The sequence below is a fragment of the Ranitomeya imitator genome, chromosome 1, assembly GCF_032444005.1.
Source record: "Ranitomeya imitator isolate aRanImi1 chromosome 1, aRanImi1.pri, whole genome shotgun sequence".
NCBI lineage: Eukaryota > Metazoa > Chordata > Amphibia > Anura > Dendrobatidae > Ranitomeya > Ranitomeya imitator.
The window spans coordinates 434,744,741-434,762,543 of NC_091282.1; the positions used below are offsets into that span (position 1 = coordinate 434,744,741).

Below are 17,803 nucleotides of genomic sequence, written 5' to 3' on the forward strand. Positions count from 1 at the left end.
TGACTTTTTCTCCTTGCCCATGGTGAATTAAACACGTACTAAATGTGTCTCATTGAGACCATTCCACTGTCCCTGAGGTGGGACTTTCCTTTCTAATGATACGCAGCACCACCCTTGATAGCGCTGCCCGTCTTTTGACATCATTGGTTGGCTGCCTGTGCCTGTGCGTCCGCCCTGCCCGACACAACCCCCCTCATTGTCTCATATATTTTCACTGCGAGGGTGTGATTGATGGGCATGTGCAGTGCATATGTTCGCCTGTGCTCACTCATCTCCTTCCGCCTTCCTCAGACTGGGCGGCCTCATGGCCGCGGCATGCGATAAGGGATCAGATGAGGCCGCCCAGTCTGAAGCAGGTGTAAGGACATGTGTGAGCGGCAAACATATTTACTGCACAAGGCCATGAATCCCAGCCACGCAGTGTGAATTTTTGAAAACACACTGTCGGTCTGGGATTCATGTCCATCGCTAACCGCAACGGCCGACCTGAAATGAGGTCAGAAGACAGGCAGCACTAACAGCGCATTGCCAAGGGATAACAAGAGCGCAGATTCCTGTACAGCAAATAACAACGCTCAGGAAGCTGCGCCCATGCACCAAGGTGTTATTTGGGACACCTGTGCTGCGTCTCCTTAAAAAGACAAATCACGCCTCCACTACAGTTTGACTGTAGAATGGGCTAAATTGTGTACGTCTTTCATTCAGCGTGTGCAAGTAGACAAATTAATAGAGCAACCTTTCTCTTGTGCAGCATTAATGCTGCACAAGGTGTGGCTCTTGTACTTTGTAACACCTGAGGGGGGGTTAAAGGTTACCTTTGAAATTGGTTCAACTAGGCTTCGGCCTACACTCTGCTCCTCTCCTCCTCCTGCTGACCCTGGGCTCTAACACCACCAGTTTTTGCCCGGACCTGCTAGCTGCACAGAGAAAAGCACCAGCCAATGTGTTAGTGGGGTTCAGCACCGCCAGCTGTTCCCCTGCTGTGTAGCCGGCAACGTGTCCAGCACAAGCCACGCTGGCACAACCGAACAAAAGCTGCCACCAGTGCAGGCTTCGGCCTACACTCTGCTCCTCTCCTCCTCCTGCTGACCCTGGGCTCTAACACCGCTAGTTTTGGGCCCGGACCTGCTAGCTGCACAGAGAAAAACACCAGCCAATGTGTCAGTGGGGTTCAGCACCGCCAGCTGTTCCCCTGCTGTGTAGCCGGCAACGTGTCCAGCACAAGCCACGCTGGCACAACCGAACAAAAGCTGCCACCAGTGCAGGCTTCGGCCTACACTCTGCTCCAGTCCTCCTCCTCCTGCTGACCCTGGGCTCTAACACCGCTAGTTTTGGGCCCGGAAGTGCTAGCTGCACAGAGAACAACACCCGCCAATGTGTCAGTGGGGTTCAGCACCGCCAGCTGTTCCCCTGCTGTGTAGCCGGCAACATGACCTGCAAATGCCACGCAGGCACATGAACTGAAATTGAAGGGAGCCTGCCACCCACCCCCAAGGTGTTTCTATGTATAACAGCCACCTTGTACAGCAGTAATGCTGCATTTGTACAAGGTGGCTGTCTTTTTTTTCTTGCCCACGTGGAACTCAACACGTACAAAATGTGTCTCATTGAGACCATTCCACTGTCCCTGATGTGTGACTTTCCTTTCTAATGATACGCAGCACCCCCCTTGGTAGCGCTTCCCGTCTTCTGACATCATTGGTTGACTGGCTGCACCTGTGCATCCGCCCTGCTCGACACAACGCCCCTCGGTGTCTTACTTATTTTGACAGCGAGGGTGTGATTGATGGGCATGTGCAATGCATATGTTCGCCTGTCTTCACTAATCTCCTTCCGCCTTCTTCAGACTGGGCGGCCTCATGGCCAAGGCATGCGATAAGGGATCAGCTGAGGCCGCCCAGTCTGAAGCAGGTGTAAGGACATGTGTGAGCGGCGAGCATATTTACTGCACAAGGCCATGAATCCCATCCCCGCAGTGTGATTTTATGAAAACACACTGTGTGTCTGGGATTTATGTCCATCGCTAACCGCACCGGCCAACATGAAATGAGGTCATAAGACGGGCAGCGCTAACAGGGCATTGCCAAGGGATAACACAAGAGCGCAGTCTCCTGTACAGCAAATAACAACGCTCAGGAAGCTGCGCCAAGCACCAAGGCGTTATTTGGGACACCTGTGCTGTGTCTCCTTAAAAATACAAGTCACGCCTCCACTACAGTTTGACTGTAGAATGGGCTAAATTGTGTACGTCTTTCATTCAGCGTGTGCAAGTAGACAAATTAATAGAGCAACCTTTCACTTGTGCAGCATTAATGCTGCACAAGGTGTGGCTCTTGTACTTTGTAACACCTGAGGGGGGGTTAAAGGTTACCTTTGAAATTGGTTCAACTAGGCTTCGGCCTACACTCTGCTCCTCTCCTCCTCCTGCAGACCCTGGGCTCTAACACCACCAGTTTTTGCCCGGAACTGCTAGCTGCACAGAGAAAAACACACGCCAATGTGTCAGTGGGGTTCAGCACCGCCAGCTGTTCCCCTGCTGTGTAGTCGGCAATGTGTCCAGCACAAGCCACGCTGGCACAACCGAACAAAAGCTGCCACCAGTGCAGGCTTCGGCCTACACTCTGCTCCTCTCCTACTCCTGCTGACCCTGGGCTCTAACACCGCCAATTTTTGCCCGGACCTGCTAGCTGCACAGAGAAAAACACCCGCCAATGTGTCAGTGGAGTTCAGCACCGCCAGCTGTTCCCCTGCTGTGTAGCCGGCAACGTGACCTGCAAACGCCACGCAGGCACATGAACTGAAATTGAAGGGAGCCTGCCACCCACCCCCAAGGTGTTTCTATGTATAACAGCCACCTTGTACAGCAGTAATGCCGCATTTGTATAAGGTGGCTGACTTTTTTTCCTTGCCCACGTGGAACTCAACACGTACAAAATGTGTCTCATTGAGACCATTCCACTGTCCCTGAGGTGTGACTTTCCTTTCTAATAATACGCAGCACACCCCTTGGTAGCGCTTCTCGTCATCTGACATCATTGGTTGACTGGCTGCGCCTGTGTGTCCGCCCTGCTCGACACAACGCCCCTCGGTGTCTTACTTATTTTGACAGCGAGGGTGTGATTGATGGGCATGTGCAATGCATATGTTCGCCTGTCTTCACTAATCTCCTTCCGCCTTCTTCAGACTGGGCGGCCTCATGGCCAAGGCATGCGATAAGGGATCAGCTGAGGCCGCCCAGTCTGAAGCAGGTGTAAGGACATGTGTGAGCGGCGAGCATATTTACTGTACAAGGCCATGAATCCCATCCCCGCAGTGTGATTTTTTGAAAACACACTGTGTGTCTGGGATTCATGTCCATTGCTAACCGCACCGGCCAACATGAAATGAGGTCATAAGACGGGCAGAACTAACAGGGCATTGCCAAGGGATAACACAAGAGCGCAGACTCCTGTACAGCAAATAACAACGCTCAGGAAGCTGCGCCAAGCACCAAGGCGTTATTTGGGACACCTGTGCTGCGTCTCCTTAAAAATACAAGTCACGCCTCCACTACAGTTTGACTGTAGAATGGGCTAAATTGTGTACGTCTTTCATTCAGTGTGTGCAAGTAGACAAATTAATAGAGCAACCTTTTACTTGTGCAGCATTAATGCTGAACAAGGTGTGGCTCTTGTACTTTGTAACACCTGAGGGGGGGTTAAAGGTTACCTTTGAAATTGGTTCAACTAGGCTTCGGCCTACACTCTGCTCCTCTCCTCCTCCTGCTGACCCTGGGCTCTAACACCGCCAGTTTTTGCCCGGAACTGCTAGCTGCACAGAGAAAAACACACGCCAATGTGTCAGTGGGGTTCAGCACCGCCAGCTGTTCCCCTGCTGTGTAGTCGGCAACGTGTCCAGCACAAGCCACGCTGGCACAACTGAACAAAAGCTGCCACCAATGCAGGCTTCGGCCTACACTCCGCTCCTCTCCTCCTCCTGCTGACCCTGGGCTCTAGCACCGCCAGTTTTTGCCCGGACCTGCTAGCTGCACAGAGAAAAACACCAGCCAATGTGTTAGTGGGGTTCAGCACCGCCAGGTGTTCCCCTGCTGTGTAGTCGGCAACGTGTCCAGCACCAGCCACGCTGGCACAACCGAACAAAAGCTGCCACCAGTGCAGGCTTCGGCCTACACTCCGCTCCTTTCCTCCTCCTGCTGACCCTGGGCTCTAACACCGCCAGTGTTTGCCCGGACCAGCTAGCTGCACAGAGAAAAACACCAGCCAATGTGTCAGTGGGGTTCAGCACCGCCAACTGTTCCCCTGCTGTGTAGTCGGCAACGTGTCCAGCACAAGCCACGCTGGCACAACAGACCAAAAGCTGCCACCAGTGCAGGCTTCGGCCTACACTCTGCTCCTCTCCTCCTCCTGCTGACCCTGGGCTCTAACACCGCCAGTTTTTGCCCGGAACTGCTAGCTGCACAGAGAAAAACACACGCCAATGTGTCAGTGGGGTTCAGCACCGCCAGCTGTTCCCCTGCTGTGTAGTCGGCAACGTGTCCAGCACAAGCCACGCTGGCACAACTGAACAAAAGCTGCCACCAATGCAGGCTTCGGCCTACACTCCGCTCCTCTCCTCCTCCTGCTGACCCTGGGCTCTAGCACCGCCAGTTTTTGCCCGGACCTGCTAGCTGCACAGAGAAAAACACCAGCCAATGTGTTAGTGGGGTTCAGCACCGCCAGGTGTTCCCCTGCTGTGTAGTCGGCAACGTGTCCAGCACCAGCCACGCTGGCACAACCGAACAAAAGCTGCCACCAGTGCAGGCTTCGGCCTACACTCCGCTCCTTTCCTCCTCCTGCTGACCCTGGGCTCTAACACCGCCAGTGTTTGCCCGGACCAGCTAGCTGCACAGAGAAAAACACCAGCCAATGTGTCAGTGGGGTTCAGCACCGCCAACTGTTCCCCTGCTGTGTAGTCGGCAACGTGTCCAGCACAAGCCACGCTGGCACAACAGACCAAAAGCTGCCACCAGTGCAGGCTTCGGCCTACACTCTGCTCCTCTCCTCCTCCTGCTGACCCTGGGCTCTATCACCGCCAGTTTTTGCCCGGACCTGCTAGCTGCACAGAGAAAATCCCCAGCCAATGTGTTAGTGGGGTTCAGCACCGCCAGCTGTTCCCCTGCTGTGTAGCCGGCAATGTGACCTGCAAACGCCACGCAGGCACCTGAACTGAAATTAAAGGGACCCTGACCCCCACCCCCAGGTGTTTCTATGTATAACAGCCACCTTGTACAACAGTACTGCTGCATTTGTACAAGGTGGCTGACTTTTTCTCCTTTCCCACGTTGAATTTAACACCTACAAAATGTGTCTCATTACAGACCATTACAATGTCCCTGAGGTGTGACTTTCCTTTTTAATGAAACGCAGCACCCCCCCTTGGTAGCACTGCCCGTCTTCTGACATCATTGGTTGGCTGGCTGCGCCTGTGCGTCCGCCCTGCCTGAAACAACGCTCCTCGTTGTCTTACTTATTTTGACTGCGAGGGTGTGATTGATGGGCACGAGCAGTGCATATCTTCGCCTGTCTTTACTCATCTCCTTCCGCCTTCTTCAGACTGTGCGGCCTCATGGCCGCGGCATGCGAGAACGGATCAGATGAGGCCACCCAGTCTGATGCAGGTGTAAGGACATGAGTGACAGGTGAAAAAATTTACTGCGCAAGGTCACGAATCCCAGCCCCGTAGTGTGACTTAAAGAAAATACACTGCGGGTCTGGGTTTCATGGCCATCGCTAACCGCACCGGCCAACATGAAATGAGGTGAGAAGACAGGCAGCGCTCACAGCGCATGGCCAAGGGATAACAAGAGCGCAGACCCCTGTACAGCAAATAACAACGCTCAGGAATCTGCGCCCAGCACCTAGGTGTAAATTTTGACACCTGTGTTGCGTCTCCTTAAAAAGACAAGTCACGCCTCCTCTACTGTTTGACAGTATAATGGGCTAAATAGTGTACGTGTTTTATTCAGCGTGTGCAAGGCGCAAAATTAATAGAGCAACCTTTTACTTGTGCAGCATTAATGCTGCACAAGGTGTGGCTCTTGTACCTTGCAACACCTGAGGGGGGGTTAAAGGTTACCTTTGAAATTGGTTCTATTAGGCTTCGGCCTACACTCCGCTCCTCTCCTCCTCCTGCAGACCCTGGGCTATAACACCGCCAGTTGTAGCCTGGAAGTGCTAGCTGCACAGAGAAAAACACCAGCCAATGTGTTAGTGGGGTTCAGCACCGCCAGCTGGTCCCCTGCTGTGTAGTCGGCAACGTGTCCAGCACAAGCCACGCTGGCACAACTGACCAAAAGCTGCCACCAGTGCAGGCTTCGGCCTACACTCTGCTCCCCTCCTCCTCCTGCTGACCCTGGGCTCAAACACCACCAGTTTTTGCTCGGACATGCTAGCTGCACAGAGAAGAACACCAGCCAATGTGTTATTGGGGTTCAGCACCGCCAGCTGTTCCCCTGCTGTGTAGCCGGCAACGTGACCTGCAAACGCCACGCAGGCACATGAACTGAAATTGAAGGGAGCCTGCCCCCCACCCCCAGGTGTTTCTATGTATAACAGCCACCTTGTACAGCAGTACTGCTGCATTTGTACAAGGTGGCTGACTTTTTCTCCTTGCCCACGTGGAACTCAACACGTAAAAAATGTGTCTCATTGAGACCATTCCACTGTCCCTGAGGTGTGACTTTCCTTTCTAATGATACGCAGCACCCCCCTTGGTAGCGCTTCCCGTCTTTTGACATCATTGGTTAGCTGTCTGCGCCTGAGCGTCCGCCCTGCTAGAAACAACACACCTCGGTGTCTTATTTATTTTGTCAGCGAGGGTGTGGTTTATGGGCACGAGCAGTGCATATGTTCGCCTGTCGTCACTCATCTCCTTCCACCTTCTTCAGACTGTGCGGCCTCATGGCCAAGGCATGCGAGAAGGGATCAGCAGAGGCCGCCCAGTCTGAAGCAGGTGTAAGGATGTGTGTGAGCGGCGAAAATATTTACTGCTCAAGGCCACGAATCCCAGCACCGCAGTGTGACTTTATGAAAAGGCACTGTGGGTCTGGGACTTATGTCCATCGTTAACCGCACCGGCCAACATGAAATGATGTCATAAAACGGGCAGCGCTAACAGGGCATTGCCAAGGGATAACACAAGAGTGCAGACTCCTGTACAGCAAATAACAACGCTCAGGAAGCTGCGCCAAGCACCAAGGCGTTATTTGGGACACCTGTGCTGCGTCTCCTTAAAAATACAAGTCACGCCTCCACTACAGTTTGACTGTAGAATGGGCTAAATTGTGTACGTCTTTCATTCAGCGTGTGCAAGTAGACAAATTAATAGAGCAACCTTTCACTTGTGCAGCATTAATGCTGCACAAGGTGTGGCTCTTGTACTTTGTAACACCTGAGGGGGGTTAAAGGTTACCTTTGAAATTGGTTCAACTAGGCTTCGGCCTACACTATGCTCCTCTCCTCCTCCTGCTGCCCCTGGGCTCTAACACCGCTAGTTTTTGCCCGGAAGTGCTAGCTGCACAGAGAAAAACACCCGCCATTGTGTCAGTGGGGTTCAGCACCGCCAGCTGTTCCCCTGCTGTGTAGCCGGCAAAGTGTCCTGCAAACGCAACGCAGACACAAAGCTTACTCCAGTGCCTAACTAGCGGGGCTGTAGGAAGACAATCTTTAATAGGCAACGCATCCTGGTTCCAGCACCGTCAGCTGTTTCCGGGTAGTGTCAAGCTCACTGAGACGCCTATGCGTTGCCCCGTCGTGTTGTGGTCGAGTTAGCCAACTCCAGGGTGCCTCCAGTTTAGGAGCTTCCTATGTGGGCTGCGTGAATTGGTAGTCAAGGCTGGTTCTGTAGTGCCAGTAGGCCAAGCTCCCCCTGTAGGACTGTTGGGGTTCGGTAACTGCGGCTGCCTCGCGGCCTAGCGGTTCTCTCCTCTCCTGTGGACCTTCGGGTCCACCACCTGGTTCCAGCACCGTCAGCTGGTTCTCGGCAGTGTCTTTTGCTCTTGTACCTTCTGCTCCCCATCCTGGTTCCAGTACCGTCAGCTGGTTCCGGGCAGAGCCTTTTGCCTTAGGTGCCTCCTTCTGGGTATCCAAGTTTCACTAACGTCAGGTGGTCCTTGGTAGTGCTTTCAGGCACGGGTACCTCCTGCTTAGTAACCGGGTTCCAGTAATGTCAGCTGGTCCTTGGTAGTTCCATTGGCTCTTGGACCTTGGGCTACCCATCCGGGTTCCAGTACCGTCAGCTGGTTCTCGGCAGTGTCTTTTGCTCTTGCACCTTCTGCTCCCCATCCTGGTTCCAGTAATGTCAGCTGGTTCCAGGCAGAGCCTTTGGCTTAGGTGCCTCCTTCTGGGTATCCGAGTTCCGCCAACGTCAGGCGGTCCTTGGTAGTGCTTTTTAGCACGGGTACCTCCTGCTTAGTAACCGGGTTCCAGTAACGTCAGCTGGTCCTCGGTAGTTCCATAGGCTCTTGAACCTTCGGGTAGCCATCCGAGTTCCAGTTCCATCAGCTGGTTCTCGGCATTTTCTCAGCCTTCTTGTACCTTCTGCTACATTTCCAAGTTGAAGACCCTAAAGTCGACGACCCGAAAGACCACCCCTAAGATGACGACGACACCAGAGACGACAACCAGTGAGATGACGACGACCCTGGAGATGACGACCCTGAAGACCACCCCGATGATGACGACGGCGGAGACGACGACGGCGGAGACGACGACGGTGGAGACGACGACCCTGGAGACGACGACCCTGGAGACGACGACATGGAAGACCGAGAAGCAGAAGAACAAGAGGCTGCAGAACAAAGAGCAGAAGAACATTAAGCATAACACTTAATATCAGAGCAAAAGTTATTATCTAAATTATATGCAGAAGAAGACTAAGCAGTTTATGGGGGTGAGTCCGTTCCTCCTCGTGGTGCCCCTGGATAAAGCCTGATGCTGCAGGCCAAACTGAACGCGGACAAATGTAACTTTTGTGACAGGCAGAAGGGAAGGTGTAATCTTCAAACTTTTATAGATAACAACTACGGGAATGCCTGTCACAAATGAGAATATGATGAAGAAGTAGAATAGGAAGAATAATAACAGTTGACTAAAATGAATATGTAGAACTAGATGGCAGCCCGATTCTAAAGAATCGGGAGTCTAGAATCCATATATACTTTATTTATTCAAATGTAAGAATAATACAATTAATAAATAATAGTAAGAAAGAACAAAAAATGGCTGCACTCACCAGCTCTTGACAATTCTTGTTATTTAAGGTACAGTTACAGTACACAGGATCCATGAACATGCTTATGAGGGGAGGGATGAAAGACATCAGACGACAACTTTGCGTGTTCCATGCGCTTGCATCTATCCTCTGTACTCTTGTTAGCACGCTGTTTGCGCTTACGTGCGGCATCGGCGTCTTTTTGCTCTGCATTATTAGTATACTTTCTATCAGACCTAATCTTACGTGCGCCATCAGCAGCTTTGGGCTCTGTGTCATTAGTATCCTTACTATTAGAGCTCATGTTGGCTAAGCTAAACAGCTTTAAGCGTGGTGGTGGCAAACCACAGGTTAATAAGAGGCAGTGTCAGGTAGTAGGAAAATAGCCAGTTAATAATAGGCAATAGTTCTTTGCAGGAATGCAGATATTAATAAATAGGCAGTTTATATTGCAGAGAAATTGCTGGGCAATAATGGACAATGTCCTTATGTGGCAAATAATAGAGCAATATACCCAATGTGGCAAAGAAGAGGTTAATAAACGGCAGTCTCTCAGTATAACAGTCAGTGAATAATAGGCAGTATATGGAGAAAACACCAAACAAAAGTTCAAAATTGGTGTGAAAATGTCACTGAACCACTTCACAACTAAATATATATAGTTTTGGTAAATGGTATTATCATTTTTTTGACGAAATTCGGCAGGAGCTTGAAGAGCAACGTCACTGGGCCCGCCTCCACGCAGTAGAAACTTGCTGTGAGGTAAAAATTCAAAAATCACACCAAAATGGCGGGCGGAGTGTGTCACAGTACGGCACATTTCTGATTGGTCGCTCGCAGCAGGCGGCAACCAATCAGACACTGGACACTGTTGACGTCACTTATCTCCGGACATTAGCTCCGGACATTAGCTCCGGACATTAGCTCCGGACATTATCTCCGCACATTAGCTCCGGACATTAGCTCCGGACATTAGCTCCGGACAAAGCCACGGAAGTTGGCACAAATTGCAGGAAGTAGCATTCTAGGCAATTAATCTCCAGATATTAGCTCCGGACATTAGCTCCGGACATTAGCTCCGGACAAAGCCACGGAAGTTGGCACAAATTGCAGGAAGTAGTATTCTAGGCAATTATATATTAGATAGGAAGAATAATAATAGTTGAATAAAATGAATATGAAGAATGTAATTAAAAAAAAATAGGTAGAAGATGAAGAAGAAGATGAATAAGGTGAAGAAGAAGTTGATGTCAAAGATGCTGATGATGACGAAGATGAAAGTGTGGGAAAAGTAAAAAAAAAATAAGGGGAAAGGCGTGGAATAGTGAAACATCAATATCTAACAAAATTAAAAAAAATTTACATACTCAATATCTTTGTCACCCCGAACGTCTTTAAAAAAAATAAAAAATCATGCTATTCTATTTGATTGGGCTAAACCTCTATGCCTTTAATGTCTCCGCCACCTCCCCAAATACATCCTGCATTATTCTTAGTTGTTTTCCTTCATGTAGAATGATCCTACAAGGAAAGAAAGGGTTTATTTTAATTCCGATATTTTGGTCCCATTGACTTGCATTGGGATCGGGTATCGGTATCGGCGATATCGATATTTTTTGAATATCGGCCGATCCAATCCGATACCGATACTTTCCGATATCGGAAGGTATCGCTCAACACTACTTAAGAGTGAAAATCTCATTGCAAACTCTGCAAAAAATCCCCAGGAAACACATCACGAACATAAAAACTCTTCCCTGAAGTACCTAATAAAGTGGTGTTTTCCTAAGTGGTTTCTGCTTGCAAAACTCATTGTTTTTAAATGCCTTAATAAAATTTCATCTGCAAATAACCTAAAGATTCACGCTGAGGTTTTTTCAGGAACTTTTGATCAAAACTTTTCCAAACACCACTAGAAGTTCAAAAAACACAAGTTTTGTTTGAAGTGTTGGACTGCGCACACACTCAGTTTTTTAATGAATTTTTGGAACAGGAACTGGTATGTGCATATGACGGCTTTTAAACTCAGTACAACTTGATGAGTTTTTCACGCAGAAGACTTTTCAAGAAATTTAGGACATTTCTTCCCCTGAATCGTCTTTTGTGTCATCTTTTTGGTTGTTTCCTGGACAATTTTGAGACAGCTTTTTTGAAAGGTTTTCCCATTGTTTCGGTGAAGTCTTTTTTTCTGGTAGCATTTTTCACTCCATTTAAACATGAAGAAACAGTTAGCTCTTTTAAGCAAAATCAATGGCAAAACACTCCAAAAAAAAGTCTTGTTGCAAGCCCAGGCATGTATTAAGCTTTTCCACTGATTTGTATTGTAAAATACACAGCATGCTCCTGGTGGAAAACGCTAAAAGAGTGGACATGTGACTTCTTTTAACCGCTTGGCATTTTTAGAAACCTGAAGTGGTCAAAAGACATTTAAAAACCTCAACATAGACAGAGCAAGTCAGTTTTACATAGAATTTCTTATGTTCATTCTTTTGAGCAATGTTTGATAGGGTTTTCAAATGATTCCAGTGGTGGAAGCCGCCTGAAAAAAGACGTCATGTGCATATAGCCACCTAGTTGAAACTGAGTGGAAACTCTACAAATGCACCTGCAAATCTCATAGCTCCTTAAAAATTTGGAGTTTCTGCCCAGATTCTGCTCTGAAAACTCAGCTAAAAACCTCTGTATGCACAGTCTTGTAGAGTTTCTGCCCTGAAAATGCAGGAAAAATAGAACTTAGTGTGAACACACACTCATAGCTATTTTGAGTGATTTATTCCACTTCAGGGTTTAAAATATGCCAGGTGAAAATAAAAGGGGATATTGCATCTTTGAAGCAGATCCTGCTGGAATTTGCTCTAAAGTAGACACTGTAAATCAAAAGGCTGCAAAGAAAAAGCTTTAGTAAAAAACTCTTCAAAAACACTTCAAGAACTCTTAAAAAGTGCTTTAGGAGCCACTTTATAAAGCTAAAACTCCTTTAAATGCTCCCCATTGAAAGGGTGTTTTTGCTTTAAAAAGTCTTCTTTTTTGAATGCCTCAATAAATCTCCATCTGCATATATCCTAATACTGACACAAAAAAATTCAGATATCATTCTTTAATTTGGCACAATTGAAAATATAAATGAAAATCATGGCCAGAGATCTAATGCTATGTGGAGACAAAGACTTTAGAGCAGATTTGCTTTCGTAAAAAGTTTCCACTTGAAAAACTCATCTTTTTTGAATGGTTCCATAAAACTCCATTTGCACATAGAGTAATACTGACCTGAAAAAATTTATGAAATCATTTTTAAATTTGGTACAATTGAAAATATAAATAAATCATCATGCTTCTCTTTACATTTTTTTACCAAGCCTTATCTTACAATCATTGCTTGTATGGGTTGTAAGTTTTCATATGCATTTCAAGTTGATATTTTTCCCATGTCAATGTCAAATTGGTACCTAAAGAAAAATCTTTGTACAGTTTCTTTGCATTTCTCCCATGTAGCATAGTAAATGATCCTTAGGAGGTACTGAGCGTACCCAAACCTCTAACAGACTAATCCCTACATTGCTTGAGAAATTGTTGCTTTTCGATGGCTTCATAGCTCAGAGGTTAGAGCACTGGTCTCGTAAACCAGGGGTCGTGAGTTCGACTCTCACTGAAGCCTTACAAACTCTTTGTCTCTCATATAAAACTTGCTTATCTGTTTGGTACGTGATATAAAGTTGGTGCGATTCAAAATTGACTTCATGTGAAGTTACGACATCCTTTTCAAAAGTTCTTGATAAGACCATGATCATATATGACATTCAGGTAACATGTTTGTCAAATTCCTTAATTATGCTACCTCTAGCAGAGCTTTAGGAGTCTAATGACCCTTCTTCATCAATTCTTGATGTGTGATTTTATAATATAAAGAATAACATATTTTATTTAAGCAAGCAGTAGAATTCTCTTCTTTGCCAGTCCATGTGATTTGATTTTTTGCACATCAGATTGCCAATAAACAGGTTGTCAGTTATAGAACTGAAGCTTCAGAATGTTTGTAAGTTATGCTTTTGCATTGCAAGGGCAGTTGTTGGTTTGTTGGTGATGGGACATTACGTTAAGAGTGTGATTTCAAACTAAAAATGAAATGACTTGTGTTGTTAATGCAACTGAATGGCTATTGCACTGTTCGAAATAGAGATCAAAAGATGGGGCAAAGTTTCGCTGGCTTCATAGCTCAGTGGTTACAGCACTGGTCTTGTAAACGAGGGGTCGTGAGTTCAATTCTCACTGGAGCCTTTGTGTTATTTTGAAACTGAATAGTTTGATACTTGAGCTTATCTATAAAAAATACCTGCTAAGGTGAAGGTTTATTATACTGAGAAAAAAATGTTCAGATGTAATAATTACATTACTTGGAGAGTTTTCATCCATTTCAGGTTTTCAAAAAAACGTTGCGGCAAAGAAAAAAAATACTTGTTGTTTTTGTGAAGCCGATCCTGAGGAAAACTACTCCAAACTAGGCACATTCAAATCAAAAATCTGCAAAAAAAGGCCTTAAGAGTGAAAATCTAATTGCAAACTCTGCAAAAAATCCCCAGGAAACACATCATGAACATAAAAACTCTTCCCAGAAGTACCTAATAAAGTGGTGTTTTCCTAAGTGGTTTCTGCTTGCCAAACTCATTGTTTTTGAATGCCTTAATAAAATTCCATCTGCAAATAACCTAAAGATTCACACTGAGGTTTTTTCAGGAACTTTTGATCAAAACTTTTCCAAACACCATTAGGAGTTCAAAAAACACAAGTTTTGTTTGAAGTGTTGGTCTGCGCACACACTCAGTTTTTTAATGAATTTTTGGAACAGGAACTGGTATGTGCATATGACGGCTTTTAAACTCAGGACAACTTGATGAGTTTTTCACGCAGAAGACTTTTCAAGAAATTTAGGACATTTCTTCCCCTGAATCGTCTTTTGTGTCATCTTTTTGGTTGTTTCCTGGACAATTTTGAGACAGCTTTTTTGAAAGGTTTTCCCATTGTTTCGGTGAAGTCTTTTTTTCTGGTAGCATTTTTCACTCCATTTAAACATGAAGAAACAGTTAGCTCTTTTAAGCCAAATCAATGGCAAAACACTCCAAAAAAAAGTCTTGTTGCAAGTCCAGGCATGTATTAAGCTTTTCCACTGATTTGTATTGTAAAATACACAGCATGCTCCTGGTGAAAAACGCTAAAAGAGTGGACATGTGACTTCTTTTAACCGCTTGGCATTTTTAGAAACCTGAAGTGGTCAAAAGACATTTAAAAACCTCAACATAGACAGAGCAAGTCAGTTTTACATAGAATTTCTTATGTTCATTCTTTTGAGCAATGTTTGATAGGGTTTTCAAATGATTCCAGTAGTGGAAGCCGCCTGAAAAAAGACGTCATGTGCACATAGCCACCTAGTTGAAACTGAGTGGAAACTCTACAAATGCACCTGCAAATCTCATAGCTCCTCAAAAATTTGGAGTTTCTGCCCAGATTCTGCTCTGAAAACTCAGCTAAAAACCTCTGTGTGCACAGTCTTGTAGAGTTTCTGCCCTGAAAATGCAGGAAAAATAGAAGTTAGTGTGAACACACACTCATAGCTATTTTGAGTGATTTATCCACTTCAGGATTTGAAAAATGCCAGGTGAAAATAAAAGGGGATATTGCATCTTTGAAGCAGATCCTGCTGGAATTTGCTCTAAAGTAGACACTTTAAATCAAAAGGCTGCAAAGAAAAAGCTTTAGAAAAAAACTCTTCAAAAACACTTCAAGAACTCTTAAAAAGTGCTTTAGGAGCCACTTTATAAAGCTAAAACTCTTTAAATGCTCCCCATTGAAAGGGTGTTTTTGCTTTAAAAAGTCTTCTTTTTTGAATGCCTCAATAAATCTCCATCTGCATATATCCTAATACTGACACAAAAAAAATTCAGATATCATTCTTAAATTTGGCACAATTGAAAATATAAATGAAAATCATGGCCAGAGATCTAATGCTATGTGGAGACAAAGACTTTAGAGCAGATTTGCTTTCGTAAAAAGTTTCCACTTGAAAAACTCATGTTTTTTGAATGGTTCCATAAAACTCCATTTGCACATAGAGTAATACTGACCTGAAAAAATTTATGAAATCATTTTTAAATTTGGTACAATTGAAAATATAAATAAATCATCATGCTTTTCTTTACATTTTTTTTTTTTACCAAGCCTTATCTTACAATCATTGCTTGTATGGGTTGTAAGTTTTCATATGCATTTCAAGTTGATATTTTTCCCATGTCAATGTCAAATTGGTACCTAAAGAAAAATCTTTGCACAGTTTCTTTGCATTTCTCCCATGTAGCATAGTAAATGATCCTTAGGATGTACTGAGCGTACCCAAACCTCTAACAGACTGATCCCTACATTGCCTGAGAAATTGTTGCTTTTCGATGGCTTCATAGCTCAGAGGTTAGAGCACTGGTCTCGTAAACCAGGTGTCGTGAGTTCGACTCTCACTGAAGCCTTACAAACTCTTTGTCTCTCATATAAAACTTGCTGATCTGTTTGGTACGTGATATAAAGTTGGTGCGATTCAATATTGACTTTATGTGAAGTTACGACATCCTTTTCAAAAGTTCTTGATAAGACCATGATCATATATGACATTTGGGTAATATGTTTGTCAAATTCCTTAATTATGCTACCTCTAGCAGAGCTTTAGGAGTCTAATGACCCTTAGTAGTGTATAATTCAGATTATTCGTCAAACTCAATCTGACAGGTGCCCCGCCCCCTATCACAGTGTATCAAAGTGTGTAACCCCTCCCCTCCCCTTGTCTGACGGCTGGTATCCAGCTGTCCCTCCTTGTTTGATTCCCCCTTTTGATATCGTTTAATATAGTTTAATTTGTTGTAGTTTTGATATTATTCCCGTATTTTGTGGAATAACACATGTTTATAATTATAGCCTAGTCGTGTATTTATTTTACACGTGGTTTATAACACCTTTCTCATTTGTTTTATATTAGATTTTATACGTAGCCCCGAGTTTGATTCTGTAAGCTTTGTTTTATTCACAGTGTATTCATATAGTCCAGAACTTAAAGCTGTTTATATGTGTCTCTACTGAACACTAGTACTAAATGGTGAACATTAACTAAATGTTTATTTTCACAAACAGAGAATCTGCTGCGGTTCAGAGGTTTATAACACCTAGGTCAATTGCTGGTACCCAATAAATGTTTATTTTCACAAGCAGAAGAGGCAGCTTTTCTGTTTGTACATGTATTGTACCTGAAGGTTATTGCGGGTCATGTGCCCAGGCATTGGTTTTTATAACGCAGAATGTTTGATATTTGCTTTCTCTTTTTTTGTGTCCTGAAGATGGCATCTGAGAAGTTATTTGTACCTCTACTACGCATTAACTAAATTGGGGTCAGCTGTGTTATCTGAGGGTCATATTTTTTTGTACAAAGCAATGCTGTTTTGGTGATCTTTGTGCATGTAGGTGTTATCTGAGGGTCATCTGTGTTTTCTGAGGGTCATATTTTTGTACAAATTCATGCTGTTTGCTGATCTTTGTGAAGCAGAACTTTGTTTTATAACACATTTGTACCTGTATTGTACCTGAAGGTTATGTAGGCTTATCTGCGGTTCAGAGGTTTAAAGAAAAGTTATTGTGTCCTGTAGCTGTCTATTTGTTTTTGTATTCGCTTCCTTAGAAAACTTATGTGTTTCGACGGATCATTAACAGTAAATTGTAAGCTGTGTTTATTCACAGTGTAGCAGATTTTCTCCTTGTGTCTGTATATATATACAACACACGCAAGTAAGAAGCGGTGTGTTTTATACGAATAAAAACCAAAGACACGATATTGTAAAAATGTAAAAAATATTATTTCTCACAATAAAACAGCATCTCAAAGACATTTCAATACTATAAAAATTCTTACAGAATATAAAAAGTAAAAAACATTAAATAGTACAATGAACATACATCATTACACTTCTTACAAAATAATTAATATAGCGTTACAAGGCGAGTACAGCATTTTAGCCAGTACATTCTTTACATCGTGAGCCACATGGTTTGTAGCATCGGTAGAGACCTTTTTTTAGGTAGCAAAGTTCCACGTGTGGTACCTAATGACGGGGAATGTAAAGATTGAATTGTACGGGGTGCCGCCGCTAACTTCAGCGGTGTAGATACAGAGCGTGTCTCACTGTTGGTAATTTTTAATTCATCTAAAAGCTTCCTAGTAGCGGGGTTACCCACAACTGTAGACGGCATATTTAGCTCGGCCATAGCCTGCATAAATGAATCCCAACCCGGCGGTAAATTTCTACTGTTCAGAGCATGACTCTGCGTTGTACTACGTACCAAATCCAGTAAGTTAGACCCGGGTATTACGGATCCTTTGAAAATAAATTCAGCATTATTATTCCATGCTGTGACATTTTTATTCTGCAGCAGCCTGTTTAGTAAAAATTCAGCATTCTTTTTATATCTTTGGTTTATATGTCCGACAATTTCAGCGATCTCATGATTTTTATCAGAGTCGGTATTTGGC

General features: G+C 45.0%; 1 protein-coding gene and 2 non-coding genes across 3 annotated transcripts in view; 2 read left to right on the forward strand and 1 right to left on the reverse strand.

The window, feature by feature from the left end:
- Nucleotides 1-17,803, reverse strand: part of LOC138670988 (uncharacterized) — a 42,706-nt gene that overhangs the window by 18,103 nt on the left and 6,800 nt on the right. The gene's annotated exons all lie outside the window — the stretch shown is intronic.
- Nucleotides 12,832-12,904, forward strand: TRNAT-CGU (transfer RNA threonine (anticodon CGU)). Its single transcript has one exon. It is a non-coding gene; the product is annotated as a tRNA-Thr (tRNA).
- TRNAT-CGU (transfer RNA threonine (anticodon CGU)) lies at nucleotides 15,686-15,758 on the forward strand. The gene has a single exon. It is a non-coding gene; the product is annotated as a tRNA-Thr (tRNA).